General features: G+C 48.3%; 1 protein-coding gene across 1 annotated transcript in view; it reads right to left on the bottom strand.

The window, feature by feature from the left end:
* The window catches only part of twsg1a (twisted gastrulation BMP signaling modulator 1a), a 53770-nt gene extending 52622 nt beyond the window's left edge, over positions 1-1148 (bottom strand). The window contains exon 1 of the mRNA XM_078541048.1: positions 962-1148. The gene's annotated coding sequence lies outside the window, so the exon portion shown is untranslated. The remainder of the gene's footprint in view (positions 1-961) is intronic.
* Positions 1149-15831: the final 14683 nt, after the last annotated feature.

The following is a 15831-nucleotide window of genomic DNA, read 5'->3' as shown; positions in this document are numbered from 1 at the left end:
TAGGGGTGGTTGAGGTGTTGGAGGGGGGTAGGGGTGGTTGAGGTGTTGGAGGGGGGTAGGGGTGGTTGTGGGGTTGGAGGGGGGTGGTTGTGGGGTTGGAGGGGGGTAGGGGTGGTTGTGGGGTTGGAGGGGGGTAGGGGTGGGTGGGGGGTTGGAGGGGGGTAGGGGTGGGTGGGGGGTTGGAGGGGGGTAGGGGTGGGTGGGGGGTTGGAGGGGGGTAGGGGTGGGTGGGGGGTTGGAGGGGGGTAGGGGTGGGTGGGGGGTTGGAGGGGGGTAGGGGTGGGTGGGGGGTTGGAGGGGGGTAGGGGTGGGTGGGGGGTTGGAGGGGGGTAGGGGTGGGTGGGGGGTTGGAGGGGGGTAGGGGTGGTTGAGGTGGGGGGGAATGGGGGCAGGGCTGTTCCCTTTTAAATAATGGAAGGTGATTTACATTGAGACAAACGCTGGCGGAATCAGAGGCTCGTGTCGCCGGGGGGGGGGAACCAATAGAAAAATCAAGTTTAAAAACGAAGTCGGTCAGACACTTTAGGCAAATGCACCCAGCCCTCACTGTTTTAAAAAATAGTGTCACAAAATTAGAAACAGGAGAGGGCAAAAAAAAAACAACAAAAAAACCGGGTTTAAAATAAAACTTTCAATCTGTGAGGAAAGTTGCTGCTCGATCCGGGTGAAGCGTTTCACAAAGTTCCAGAGCCCCCCCCCCCCCTCCTCAAAAAAAAAACATTCAGAAAAATAAAAACTTTCTAAAACTCCGAGTGAAGCCGCCAAACCTGATCCCGCCCCGATGTTAACCGCCCCCCACCCTCCCTCCTCCCCATCCTCCGCCGGACCCCCCCAAACACGGGGAGGGGGGGAAAGAATCTCCCCCCCAAAAAAAAAATAAACCGAGCGCCGCACAGAGCGAACAAACTCGCCCCTTAAACTCATCACAATCTCTCCCTCCCTCCTCCCCCCAGAAACTTACCCCTGGCTGCGGGTCGGGCTGCTCCCAATTCCTATCCTTCCAGCGAGCGAACCGGGAACTGACCCCCCTTCTCCCAGCGGCTGCACATCCACTCAGTGAGGGAGGAAAATGCCCACAGGTCTCACTGAAAACCCGCCTCCCCTCCCACAGCAACACCACCTGGGAGCACACTGCACCCACCTCAACTATCGCAGCAGTTCCTCAAGCGCAACCCATTCACTTTTTTTGATTGGCACTTCTGTTTTTCTACCACTCCCCCCACCCCCCCTTCAAAGATGGTAAAGGATTTTTTTTTTCTCCTCCCTCCCTTCTTTGGGTGTGGAAATCACAGTCATACAAGCACGAGGTTCTCCCAGTGGAATGTTTGGATGATGTGCCTGCCATGGCTGAATAGCTGGAGCTAGCGAGAGTCGAATGTCAGGTTAGCAAGCATTGGTTAGAAGTACGAGGGAGAAGTGGACTACCTGGATGTTATGCATGAGTCCTGAGTGTCAGTGGATGTTGATCGGTGAATTTTTTTGGGTGTGGTGCACTGAGTGGTTATAAAATACATCAATTGTCAAGGGTTGGGGGGTAACAAAATTCGGGAAGGTGGCATGACTGAAGCCAGAGGGTACGCACTGCTTTGCCACCCACTTCCTGCACAGCCCGCACACTGCACCAGCTGTAGGAGGGCACCCACACACCCTGCCAGAACCAACATCTGCTGTTGCAAAGTGTCTGGAAGTACTCTGGAGGGTCATTGGAGGCACTGCTGTGAGTTCCTGGATTTGATGGCACAAAGGCTACGGGCCCTGACAATATTCCGGCAATAGTACTGAAGACTTGTGCTCCAGAACTTGCCGTGCCCCTAGCCAACACTGGCATCTACCTGGCAATGTGGAAAATTGCCCAGGTATGTCCTGTACACAGAAAGCAGAACAAATCCAACCCAGCCAATTACTGTCCCATCAGTCTACTCTTCATCATCAGTAAAGTAATGGAAGGGGTCATCAACAGTGCTATCAAGCGGCACTTGCTTGGCAGTAACCTGCTCACTGACATCCAGTTTGGGTTCCACCAGAGCCACTCAGCTCCTGACCTCATTACCGCCTTGGTTCAAACATACACAAGAGCTGAACTCCCGGGGTGAGGTGAGAGTGACTGCCCTTGACATCGAAGCAGCATTTGACCGAGTGTGGCATCAAGGAGCCCTAGCAAAACTGGAGTCAATGGGAATCGGGGGAAAACTCTTCACTGGTTGGAGTCATACCTCGCACAAAGGAGGATAGTTGTCATTGTTGGAGGTCAGTCATCTCAGCTCCAGGACATCACTGTAGGAGTTCCTCAGGGTAGTGTCCTAGGCTCTACCATCTTCAGCTGCTTCATCAATTACCTTCCTTCCATCATAAGGTCAAAAGTTGGGATGTTCGCTGATGATTGCACGATGTTCAGCACCATTCGTGACTCGTCAAATACTGAAGCAGTCCATGTCCAAATGCAACAATACCTGGACAATGTCCAGGCTTGGATTGACAAGTGGCAAGTAACATTCACGCCACACAAGTGCCAGGCATTGACCATCTGCAGCAAGAGAGAAAATAACCATCGCCCCTTGATGTTCAATGGCATTACCATCACTGAGTCCCCCATTATCAACATCCTGGGGGTTACCATTGACCAGAAACTGAACTGAACTAGCCATATAAATACTGTGGCTACAAGAGCAGGTCAGAGGCTAGGAATCCTGAGGTGAGTAACTCACCTCCTGACTCACCAAAGCCTGTCCACCATCTACAAGGCACAAGTCAGGAGTGCGATGGAATATTCCCCATTTGTCTGGATGAGTGCAGCCCCCACAATATTCAAGAAGCTTGACACCATCCAGGACAAAGCAGTCCGCTTCATTGGCACCATCTTCACAAACATTCACTCCCTCCACTACCGACGCACAGTAGCAGCAGTGTGTACCATCTACAAGATGCACTGCAGGAATTCACCAAGGCTCCTTGGACAGCACCTTCCAAAATCACGTCCACTACCATCTGGAAGGACAAGGGCAGCAGATAGATGGGAACATCATCACCTGGATGTTCCCTTCCAAGTCACTCACCATCCTGACTTGGAAATATATCGCCGTTCCTTCACTGTCGCTGGGTCAAAATCCTGGAACTCCCTTCCTAACAGCCCTGTGGGTGTACCTACACCACATGGACTACAGTGGTTCAAGAAGGCAGCTCACCACCACCTTCTCAAGGGCAACTAGGGATGGGCAATAAATGCTGGCCCAGCCAGCGAAGCCCACATCCCTTGAAAGAATTTAAAAAAAAATCTTTTCACAAGGAGGGCAGAGGATTTGGTGACCTGTCCACACAAAGGTTGCAACAGGTATGGGAATGGCAGTGGCAGTGCCACTGCGTCTGTACGGCAGTTAAATGGAACAGAGGCTGCCGAGAGGGTAAGATCTGTATGATGCCCACTGCCAACTTGGAGTCAGAATCCTCCATGTTTCCTGACAGTGACACTGTCTGGCAGGCCGGCCAATGCACGAAGCATCTTGGTGTGCATGCCTATCATGCTTTCCTGTCTGTTGCCCCATTGAGGTCCTCACCTGAGTCCCCATCTTTTCTCCTTGGCCTGGTTGCAGCCCGCTCATGCCCAGTGAGTCACCATGTGATGATTCCGACTTTAATGTATCAGAGCTGGTGGCCGTGAGTGGCAGACCAAGTGATTTTTTTCATCAGTGCTGTGTCTCTCTCTCTCTCTCTTCCTCCTGGGGCTGCTATGACTGGATAGGTGGCCGTTCTTAGGTGGCTGAAAGCTGAAAATCAGAAGGGGAAGGTTGGGATGAGGAAAAGGGTCTGGGGTGGAAATCAAGACATCCGTGGTGATACCATCAGCAGATTGCTTATCATGTCAGGATGAGGATGAATTCAGAGTTGAGAAGGGCCATAACACGAAACATACCATCATCTTTAATGTTCTCAGTGACACCAGATGCCATAGGCTCTGTCCCAGCCAGCCTCATGATCCAGAGAATCATGACCTCCATAAGGCTCAGGAGATGCAGGCATCCCTGTCCCCTGCCAGCTCTGCTCTGATTCTTTCTATTGTCTGCCACCTTGTCTTTTTTTTTCAAATTCTTTTACAGGATGGTGGGTATCGCTGGCTAAGTCAGCATTTGTTGCCCATCCCTAATTGCCTTTGAGAATGTGGTGGTGAGTCACCTTCTTGAACTGCTGCAGACCAGGGTACAACCGCAGTGCTTTTAGGGAGGGAGTTCCATGATTTTGACCCAGTGGCAGTGAAGAAACGGTGATATAGTTCCAAGTCAGGAAGGTGTGTGGCTTGAAGGGGAACTTGCAGGGGGTGGTGTTCTCATCCATCTGCTGCCCCTTGTCCTTGTTGGTGGTAGAGGTCATGGGTTTGGAAGGTGCTGTCAATGGAGCCTTGCTGAGTTGCTGCAGTGTATTTTGTATTTGGTACACACTGCTGCTACTGTGTGTCGGCAGTGGAGCGAGTGAATGTTTCAGGTGGTGGTTGGGGTGCAAGAGAGAGGGCAGAATGGCAGTGATTGCGTAGCACTGTGTTTGGATGATGTGCCTGCCATAGCTGAATAGTTAGAGATTATGTGGAGGCAGCGAGAGGTGAACATGAGGTTGGCAGCATTGGAGAGGTGTGAAGGCGAAGCAGAGTATCTGAATGTTATGCATGAGTCTTGAATGTCAGTGAGTGTTGATGGGTGAGTGATTTGGGTGTGGTGCACTGAGCCGTGTGGGAGGTGTCATGTGAAGAGGCATTCACTGACCCAGGCCAACCCGCACTGATGACCTAATGATCATTAGACTTCTTGTGGCACTGTTACTAGGTCCAGATACTGGGATTTGATCTCCCTGGCCACCTGTTCCCATTCCCTTCTAAGGGTGGTCCTTGAGGGCCTCCTGGTCCACCATAGAACAATGGTCTCTCCTCCTGCCTGTGACACTGGAGTCCCCTCTCTGATCTGGCAATCCATTTTCCTTGTTTGAATTGTAGCAATAGTCTTCGGCGGCAGACTCTGTTGTTCAATGCAGCTCTCTTTAAGAAGGACAGACTGTCTTTAAGGACAGAAAGCATGTGATGCAGTCAGCCATCAGCACAATGCTGCTAGACTCCTTCTGAGTGCAGAGGTACCCAGCAGTTCTGGAGCTGCTCAGTCCAAAACTGTTATCATGTAAGTGAGGTGGCAGCACCGAAAATGCACACTTCCCACCTCCACCAGAACTGGCACAAGCAGGTTGCGAGTCGTGGCCCCAAAACCTAATAATGGCACTATCTAATTTTTATGCCCAGAAGTTTTCAAACAATGTCTTTCTCATTGATAATGCTGGTACTTCTTACTGAGGAGAGAAGCTGCATGTTTGCAAAAATTGATCAGGATGGGCAATGTTCCCCAAGCAAAAGTCCTCTTAAAATTTTAAGTTAATCCTCCTATTTTGTCACTGTTTCTAAGTAGACACCAAATCAGAGTCCTTAAGCAACAGTTTTGCTGCCTGGATAGGTCTGGCTTTCTGCAATACAACCAAGAAAGATTGTCCAGCCTAGGTTTGCTAGCTTTCAACCACATATCGTCTCCATCATGAAGACAGTCTACATCGCCCATGGTAGGGTATTGAAAATTTCATTGTGCATTTTGTCCACTTGAAGCTACCATACGCACATATCACTCGAGGGAGTCTAGAAGGAAATAAAAAGAAACCCATGTCTTAACAGCGCGTGCAGTTCTGATTCTGAAAGCTTCTTACTGAATATCTTACTATTTCTTCCCAAGAATTTAACGTCCACCTCCACCACTGTCTCAGCTTACTCTTTTTTTTATTCATGTGGGAGTCACTGGCCATCCCAAGGTGGTGAGCCACCTTCTTGAACCTTTACAGTCCATGTGGTATAGGTACTCCAACAGTGGTGTTAGGAAGGGAATTCCAGTTGTTTCTGTTGCTGAATCATCCATGCCTTTGTAACCTCGACGATTCCAATGCATTCCTGGTCAGCCAGCCACCCTCTGTAAACTTGACCTCATACAAAACTCTGCTGCCTCTCTCTTAACACACCAAGTCCTGTTTAACCATAATCCCTGTGCTCACTGACCTACATTCGTTCATTGTCAAGCAATGCCTCGATTTTAAAATTCTTATCTTTGGTTTGTATTTCCTCCAATGTCTCGCCCCTCCCTGTTGCTGGAACCTCTTCCAACTCTGAATAACTCCGAGGTCTCTGTGCTCCTCCAGTTCTGGCCTCTTGTGCATCCCCGATTTTCATCATGGCAACATCGGTACCTTCAACTGCCTAGGCCCTAAGATGTGGAATTCCCTCCCTAAATTACACCCCCCAACCTTTCTACCTCTCTATTCTCCTTTAAGATTCTCCGTAAAACCTACCACTTTGACCAAGCTGTTAGTCACCTGTCCTAACATTCCTTAATGTGGCTCAGTGTCAAATTTTGTGCATTAACACTGCTGTGAAGTGCTTCGAGACACATCTTAAAGGCGCTATATAAATGCAAATTATTGTTGTTGCCAACCCACCAGGATTGTCCTGGAGTCTCCAGGAATTAAAAATTAATGAATCGAAACTACTCCAATCAACCTGGGATAAAATTCATAAGAACCCTCAAGAAAATTGTGAGAGTTTTTTTTTATTTTTGATTTATTAATTGTAAAAATATTGGTGATGGGAACCGAGGCTATTTTACTGGGCAGGGCGGTTGGAGGCAGGGTGTCATGTGATAAAACCTTCAGGAATACTGTCAGCCAGATTTGGCAATGCTAGTCCCATCTGGCAGTGGTTTGTTGTAACTTTGCTCTGTAACTGAGACAACAAACAGAGCTTCCATTGGATCAGTCTTCAGCATGATCAGGGAGAGGAAACTAAGGACAAGAAGAACTGAGAGAGTTCCCAACAGAAACCTGCAGTCAGAGGTCGTTGGCAGCATCCTATTGAAGGGCTTTTCAGTGGCACAGCCCCCCTCTTCCCTGAATCAACAGCCATGTCCACCATTCATCACAATTACTCCACCCTCAAATAAGCTGCATTCACCTGAAGACTAATATTGTAACTCATGCCCACTGCCCATTGTGGGATTCCTGCTACATCAGGAACACCCCTCTGTACACAAAGCTTTCAAAAAGTATTATAATTGTCATGGCTGATGACACTTATCCTCACTCTGGTAACAGCCTTTAATAATTATCTCATTAACAGTTTTATATTCACACTTCAATGTGGAAATCATTCAAGTGCTGATTTTTCTGCTCTACTGTTCCTTTTGTGTCTGCTGGGAGGAAAGATTTGTGCCTCAAGATATGCGTGATGTAAATATAGTCGCTTTGTACAAAAACAAAGGGGATCGCAGTGACTGCAACAATTACAGAGGCATCTCCTTGTTACGTATCATGGGCTAGGTCTTTGTTCACATTGCTCTGACCAGATTACAGACCCTGACATCATGCGCGTGCATCGGCCGAGTCTCAGTGCAGCTTCAGAGCTGGCAGATCAACAGTTGAAATGATTTTCTAACTTCAGCAGTACCAGAAGTGCAGTGAACAGAGCAGGCCACTCTACATTGCCTTAATAGACCTCACTGAGGCCTTTGATCTCGCCTGCAGAGGCAGACTCTTTATACTGCTGCAGAAAATAGGCTGATCACCTCAACTCCTGAGCATCATTTTTTCTTTCCATGGGAACATGCACAGTTTAGCCTGTTACAATGGAGCAACATCAGGAGCTTTCAAGGCCAGCAGCAGGGTAAAGCAAGGCTGTGTCTTGGCGCCAACTCTCTTTGGCATATTTTTCTCCATGCTGCTATTGGTGACTCAAATGAGGGTGTCTACCTGTAACAGCATAGCTGTTCAACTTGGCAAGACTGCACGCCAAGACCAAAGTATAATGTCCTAGTCTGTGAATTGCTGTTTGTTGACAGGATGAAGGCATCCGATATTACAATTTACTTCCAACAGCTGGCAGGTCGGTTCTCTGGGGCCTGCAGAGGGTTTGTACTGACAATCAACATCAGGAAGATCAAAGTTATCAGCCAGGACACAGAGACTCTAACTTCCATCAACATGGCCAGCCTCACCCTGGAGGTTGTTGACAGATTCACATACCTTGGATCCATAACCACCAGAAACCCGTCCTTTGATACTGAAATCAACACCAGGATTGCCAAGGCCGCAGCTGTCATGTCAAAATTGAGAAGTCACATGTGGACCAACAGCAAACTAACTGAAAATACAGTGCTCCAGGTGTACCCGGCTTGTGTTCTCACCACCTTCCTTTACAGTAGTGAGGCATGGACAACTTATGCAAGCCAAGAAAAGTAGCTGAACAGCTTCCACCTCCATTGCCTCAGACAAACATTGGGCATCTCCTGGCAAGACGGTATGGAAGTACACCTGCCCTCTTTAGTCAGCATTGACGTGAGCCGAATAGACGATGGCCTCATCCCCAAAGACATGCTCTATGGGGAACATGCTATGGGCAGGAGAGCAACAGGTCATCCACATCTGTGATACAAGGATGTCCGCAAGCGAGACTTCAAGTTGACCGGGATCAGAGTCGATGCATGGGGAGTCCTCGCTGCTGACTGGAATGCCTGGAGACAAGCAGTCAGGAAGGGCATAGAAAAAGCCGAGGACAAAAGAAATGGTGGAAAAGAGAGCCCGCTGGAAGGAAAAAACAAAAGTCGACCTCAGACCAATACCATTCATCTGTGCCAGCTGCGGAAGGGACTGCCACTCACAAATTGGCCTCCCCAGCCACAACAGACGATGTTCAATCCAGAAGTGACATGCACCCTGGGTGCAGTCCGACATCTTCCGCGGCGGACGGATGACATCTTCATTTTCAGTGTTCCTATTAGGTGCTCCCCGATTCTCTGCACAACGTGAGGTGAAAGCTGCTTTGATTCAGGAGCTTGGACCTGAGAAAGCACCAACTCAGCAGCAGCTGGAGAAGTTTGGCTCCAGTGACTTTGTGACATCAAGTGGACATTGGTTGGGGAATTTATGAGGACAAGTTGTCACTCTGAAGATATGGCCCAATTTTAACTCTGTGTAAGTAGGCGGGTTTTGAATGAGTTAAAATCTCACTCTGCATAGTCTGTCACCCCCAAAACTTGCAGACCAGTGACATAAGAAGTTCACTGAGCTGATGAGGGCAGGTAAAGTAACATATCAAGCACCTTACCCTTATTTCCTCGGACACCCGGAACATTAGCACACTCTCCACCCTCTAGGATTATGAGATGCAAAATTAACTCATGGCAGTGCACTCCCGTTAAAGAGGGCAGTAACTTAGGATCTACTATGATGATGACAACAACAATGTCAAAGTGGATAATGATAATGATAATAATAATGGAGAGGATGTGATGATCAAGCCAGCCCATGAGTTCTTCAATCTTGAAGATTCATGTTGCCCTGTTACAAGCATCTCCATTTCACCTCCTACATCACTTGCTTTTTGACTCTCACACGTTAGTTCAGAAACTTTCACCCTGATGGGCAGCCAATAATGTTAGAGAAGATGGCGCTGAGGTGATTCACAAAGCACGCGGAAGCCAGAGGAACGTGGAGCGGTTGATGATGTGTCACATTCCCAGTGGAAGCTGAGGAGAAAACTATCCAGAACTTCAGAGCTGCGCAGCTCAGTTTTCTTGGGTACTGTCCTGGACTGAGGGAAGATCATAGAACGTCACAGCTTCCCACGACTCTATCTGGAGATGCGCAACAACTTACAGCAGTGGCTTGGAAGTCGACCATCTTCATTTACAGCAACATGAGTGAAGCTTTTCCTTCACTGCAGGTATCAATGGAGTAGTTGGCATCTTCACAAGAGTCTGCAGCAGCAATCCCCTGACACCCCACAAGCCTAAGAGGCGACCAAGCACCGGTCGATGCCTTTCCTTCATGGAAGCACAGAGCATAGTTCCGGTGGCTGTAGGGGGGGAGATTAATCAACATTGTGCATACCAGTTTCAGACTGAGAGCTGGGATGCCTGCCTCTGTCTCTCAGAGCGTTCAGGATCTGATATCTACCGTTGGATCAGCCCACTGAGCAGAGGCATCACAGATTCAGGGCACAATAGAACGATGATGGAGGAATGTGCCTGAGGCTTGCGCCTCTGAGGACAGCAGCAAAGGCCAGGCATCCAGCCTTCTCCTTCAGAGCACGTGCCCGTGATACAAAGCAGGTATCACCAGGCTGCCCAAGCACAAGCTCCAAAACTGAAGCCAGCAGTGTTTTCATGTAATATATATGAGTGGGACTCTTGCAGCTCCTGACCTTTATCAATGAAACATTTTTCAGCTCACCCAGACATTGAACGAATCTCCGAAAAAATCCAAGAGCAGAAACCGTGTTAAAGTTTTTTTTAAACTTCCTAATTTTTGCATCTATCACCCTATTTATGCAAATATAAACATGCCGGTCTCCCAACTCTGCCGTGTTTTTCATTATTATTAGAATTTGAGTAACTAACTGCACCGTGGTTCTTAAGATACTGTGTTTTTGGCTAAATTTTTTAAATGGCTCAGTTCTGATAAAAGGTCATCTTGACCTGAAACATTAACTCTGCACAGATGCTGCCTGAGCTGCTGAGCATTTCCAGCACTTTTTGTTTTGATTAAAAAATGTCTCTACTTGTTATTACATTTGCTGGACCTCTGTTCTAGGATTATGATGCACAGAAACAGCTTGTAATAGCTATCAAGCTGCAATAGAAGTTAGAATGAGAGTAAACTAGTAAGAAATACAAAAATATTTCTACAAGTAGAAAAAAAGAGAGTAGCTGAAGTGAATTAAATTAAAAGCAAAATACTGCGGATGCTGGAAATCTAGAACTAAAGTGAATGTTGGCCCCTTAGAGGGCAAAACTGGGGAATTAATGATGGGAAACAATGAAATGGCTGAAACTTTGAACAAATATTTTGTACCTGTCTTCACAATAGAAGACACAAAAAACACCCCAAGAATAGTAGAAAATCAAGTGGCAAATTGAAGGGAGGAACTTAAAACAATCACTCTCACTAGAGAATTTTAGGTAAATTAACGGAACTAAGAGCTGACAAGTCCCCTGGACCTTGTGGCCTGCATCTTAGGATCTTAAAAGAATTGGCTGAAGTGATGGTAGATGCATTGGTTGTAATCTTCCAAAATTTGAGCCCCATCACCCCGAGAGTTGGCGGGGAACATATCCCTGTCCCGCAGCCATTTAACGTTCAGTGGGGCAGGGCGAGACTTATCATCTGGGGAGGAAGTCTCGCCTTAGAGAACTGCCGGCTGGCAGGCCCCAGTGAAGGGGTGGGGGATCAGGTGGAGTGTTGGGGGGAGGCGGTAGGGTGGAAAGGGGGTATTACCTTGGGGACACAAGAGACCCCCAAAAGAGGATCCCCCCCCTCCTTGCTCAACATCAGCCCACCGAGCTAAAGTTGCCAGACTACCTGTCGGCTTGGACCTCCCCCTGCTTTGGGTAAAATAATGGTGGGGCAATATGTGGCCACTTAAGGGTAAATGGGCCACCCAATGCCTCCACCACCCCTGTAAATTGGGAAACAGGTCAGGAGTGGGCAGGCCACTCACTACATTTTGAGACCCCACACCCTGCCTTCAAACCCATCATAAAATTCCACCCTTAGATTCTGTAAGTTCCCAGTGGATTGGAAAACCACAAATGCAACACCTGTATACAAGAAAGGAGACATAGAAATCAGGAAACTATAGGGCAGTTACGTTAACATGTCATGGGAAAACGCTGGAATCCATTATTAAGGAAGTAGCAGGACATTTAGAAAATCATAACAAAACCATGTTGGCACAGCCTGACTGTATGAAAAGGAAATTGTGTTTGAGCAGGATGGCTGAAGGAGAATTACTAGATCTAGTGTATTTGGATTTTCAAGACTGTTGACAAGGTGCCACATAATAGGTTACTACACAAGATAAGAGCTCATGACATTGGGGGTAATAATATTAGCATGAATAGAGGATTGGCTAACCAACAGTAAGTAGAGTCAGGATAAATGGGTCATTTTGAAGATGGCAAATTGTAACTGAAGGAATGCCACAGGGATCAGTGCTGGGGCCTCAACTATTTACGATCTTTATTGGATGAAGGGACTGAGTGTATCGTAACCAAATTAGCTTACAATACAAAGATAGATAGGAAACCAAGTTGTGAGGCAAAGAGATACAGTTAGGTTAAGTTAGAGGGCAAAATCTTTGGGAGTATATTGTGGGAAAACATTTGTTTGTCCACTTTGGTAGGAAGAATAGCTGACCGATCCTTTGTCCCCTTCACTGTCAGGGCTGACGGCCTGAAGGTGCTGGGGATATGGTTCGGAGGGACCGGGGCATGCGTTAGAAACTGGAAGGAGCGAGTGGCTATGGTGAAGAGGAAACTGGGCATGTGGGAGCGACGCTCCCTCTCCATTGCGGGTAAGAACCTGGTCATCAGGTGTGAGGTACTCTCGCTGTTGTTGTACGTGGCGCAGGTCTGGCCCATTCCAGACTCCTGCGCGATGGCGATCACTCGAGCCATCTTCCGCTTTATCTGGAGGTCGAAAATGGATCGTGTCCGCAGGGACGCGATGTACAAGCCTCTAGATAAAGGGGGAAAAAACGTGCCCAACATCGCCCTCATACTGATGGCCACCTTTGTGTGTGGCTGCATCAAGCGGTGCGTAGACCCTCAGTACGCAAACACCAAGTGTCACTACGTGCTGAGGTTCTACCTGTCCCCGGTGTTGCGAAGGATGGGTCTGGCCACGCTGCCGCGGAACGCTCCAAGTAGTTGGACCGTGCCGTACCACCTGTCCCTGGTGGAAAAATTTATGCAGAAAAACACCTTTGATCACAAGTCCATCAGGCAGTGGTCAGCACGTAACGTCCTAGAGGCCCTGAGGGAAAAGGAGAGGGTGGACCCTGTGGGATGGTTCCCCGAGCAGACTGTCAAAGTCATTTGGCAGAATGCCTCATCGCCAGAACTTTCCAACAAGCACCAAGACGTAGCTTGGCTGGTGGTGAGAAAGGCCCTCCCGGTCAGATCCTTCCTACACGCCAGGAGGCTCACCCCCTCTGCACGTTGCCCTCGAGGTGGCTGTGGTGGGGAAGAGACCGTTGTTCACCTCCTTGTGGATTGTGCCTTTGCAAAGAAAGTCTGGAGAGAGATGCAGTGGTTGCTGTCGAGGTTCATCCCGAGCAGTTCTGTGACACAGGACTCTGTGCTCTACGGGCTGTTCCCAGGGACACACACCGAGACAAACATCAACTGCAGCTGGAGGATCATCAACTCGGTGAAAGACGCGCTTTGGTCTGCCCGAAACTTGTTGGTCTTCCAGCACAAAGAGTTGTCCCCGACCGATTGTTGCGGAATGGCACAATCCAAAGTCCAGGACTACGTGCTGAGGGACGCACTAAAGCTTGGGGCAGCTGCCGCAAAGGCGCAATGGGGAAGGGTCGCTGTCTAAGACCTTTCTACCACAGCGCACCGAGAGACTGGGAACTGTTTAGAGCCCCTCGGGCTGTACAGATCAAAATGAAAGGCTGTAAATGATTGTAATATTGTTTGTACTGATGCACCTGGTGATACATTTTGTAAAAGTTTAACCTGGATTGTACCCTTGTAATGTTGTTTTTGAAATGGTTTTGAATGTGCTTGAAGATATTTTATGAATAAAGTATATTTTTACTTTGGTAGGAAGAATAGAAAAGTAGATTATTTAAACAGGGAGAGTCTGCAGCATGCTGGTTGCAGGATGTGTATCTTTGTACATGAATTGCAAAAAGTTAGCATGCAGGTACAGCAAGTGATTGGGAAGGCAAATTGAATGTTGGCCTTCATTGCAAGAGGAATGGAGTATAAAAGTAGGGAAATTTGGCTACAATACACTTAGTCACTAATATCCTTTCGGGAAGGAAATCTGCGGTCCTTACCTGGCTGGCCTGCATGTGACTCCAGACCCACAGGAATGTAGTTGTCTCTTAAATGCCCTAGCAAGCCACTTAGTTGTATCAAACCACTACAAAGCCTCAAAAAAGAAATGAAACTGGACGGACCACGCGGCATTGACCGAGGCACCGGAAACGACAACGGCAAACTCCGCCCTGTTGATCCTGCAAAGCCCTCCTTAGTAACATCTGGGGGCTAGTGCCAAAATTGGGAGAGCTGTCTCACAGATTAGTTGAGCAACAGCCTGACATAGTCATCCTCATGGAATCATATCTTACAGATAATGTCCCAGACACCACCATTACCATCCCTGGGTATGTCGAGTCCCACCGGCAGGACAGACCTAGCAGAGGTGGTGGCACAGTGGTATACAGTTGGGAGGGAGTCGCCCTGGGAGTCCTCAACATCAACTCCAGACCCCATGAAGTCCCATGGCATCGGGCCAAACATGGGGAAGGAAACCTCCTGCTGATTACCATGTAATGTGCTCCCTCAGCTGATGAATCAGTGCTCCTCCATGTTGAACATCACTTGGAGGAAGCACTGAGGGTGGCAAGGGTGCAAAATGTACTCTGGGTGGGGGCTTCAATGTTCATCACCAAGAATGGCTTGGTAGCTGGCCGAGCCCTCAAGGACATAGCTGCTAGACTGGGTCTGCGGTAGGTGGTGAGGGAACCAACAAGAGGGAAAAACATATTTGACCTCATCCTCACCAACCTGCCTGCGCAGATGCATCTGTCCATGACAGCATCAGTAGGAGTGACCACCACATCGTTGTTGTGGAGACGAAGTCCCACCTTCACATTGAAGATATCCTCCATCATGTTGTGTGGCACTACCACCGTGCTAAATGGGATAGATTTTGAACAGATCTAGCAACTTAAGATGCCCAGTCATGGATGCCTAATCCATGAGGCACTGTGAGCCATCAGCAGCAGAATTGTATTCGAACACAATCTGTAACCTCATGGCCTAGCATATCACCTACTCTACCATTACCATGAAGCCAGGGGGAATCAACCCTGGTTCAATGAAGAATTAAGGAGGGCATGCCAGGAGCAGCACCCGGCATACCTAAAAATGAGGTGTCAACCTGGTGAAGCCATAACACAGGACTACTTGCATGTCAAACAGCATACACAGCAAGTGATTGACAGAGCTAAGCGATCCAACAACCAATGGATTAGATCTAAGCTGTGCAGTCCTGCCACATCGAATCGTAAATGGTGGTGGACAATTAAACAACTCACTGGAGGAGGTGGCTCCACAAATATCCCCATCCTCAATAATGGGGAAGCCCAGCATATCAATACAAAAGATAAGGCTGAAGCATTTGCTACGATCTTCAGCCAGAAGTGCCGAGTTTATTGATCCATCTCGGCCTCCTTTGGAGGTCCTCAGCATCACAGATGCCAGTTTTCAGCCAATTCGTTTCACTCCACGTGATATTAAGAAATGACTGAAGGCACTGGATACTGCAAAGGCTATGGGGCCTGACAATACTTTGGCAATAGTACTGAAGACTTGTGTCCCAGAACTTGCCGCGCCCCTAGCCAAGCTGTTCCTGGCATCTATCTGGCTATGTGGAAAATTGCCCAGGTGTGTCCTGTACACAAAAAAAGGACAAATCAAACCCGGCCAATTACCGCTCCATCAGTCTACTCTCCGTCATCAGTAATGGAAGGGGTCATCAACAGTGTTATCCAGCGGCACTTGTTTAGCAATAACCTGCTCAGTGACACCCAGTTTGGGTACTGCCAGGGCCACTCAGCTCCTCACCTCATGACAGCCTTGGTTCAAACATGGATATAAGAGCTGAACTCCCAAGGTGAAGTGAGTGACTGCCCTTGATGTCAAGGCCGCATCTGGCTGAGTGTGGCATCAAGGAGCCATAGCAAAACTGGAG

Source organism: Cetorhinus maximus, chromosome 4 (assembly GCF_964194155.1).
Source record: "Cetorhinus maximus chromosome 4, sCetMax3.hap1.1, whole genome shotgun sequence".
Lineage (NCBI taxonomy): Eukaryota > Metazoa > Chordata > Chondrichthyes > Lamniformes > Cetorhinidae > Cetorhinus > Cetorhinus maximus.
This window is presented reverse-complemented; position numbering and strand designations above follow the sequence as displayed.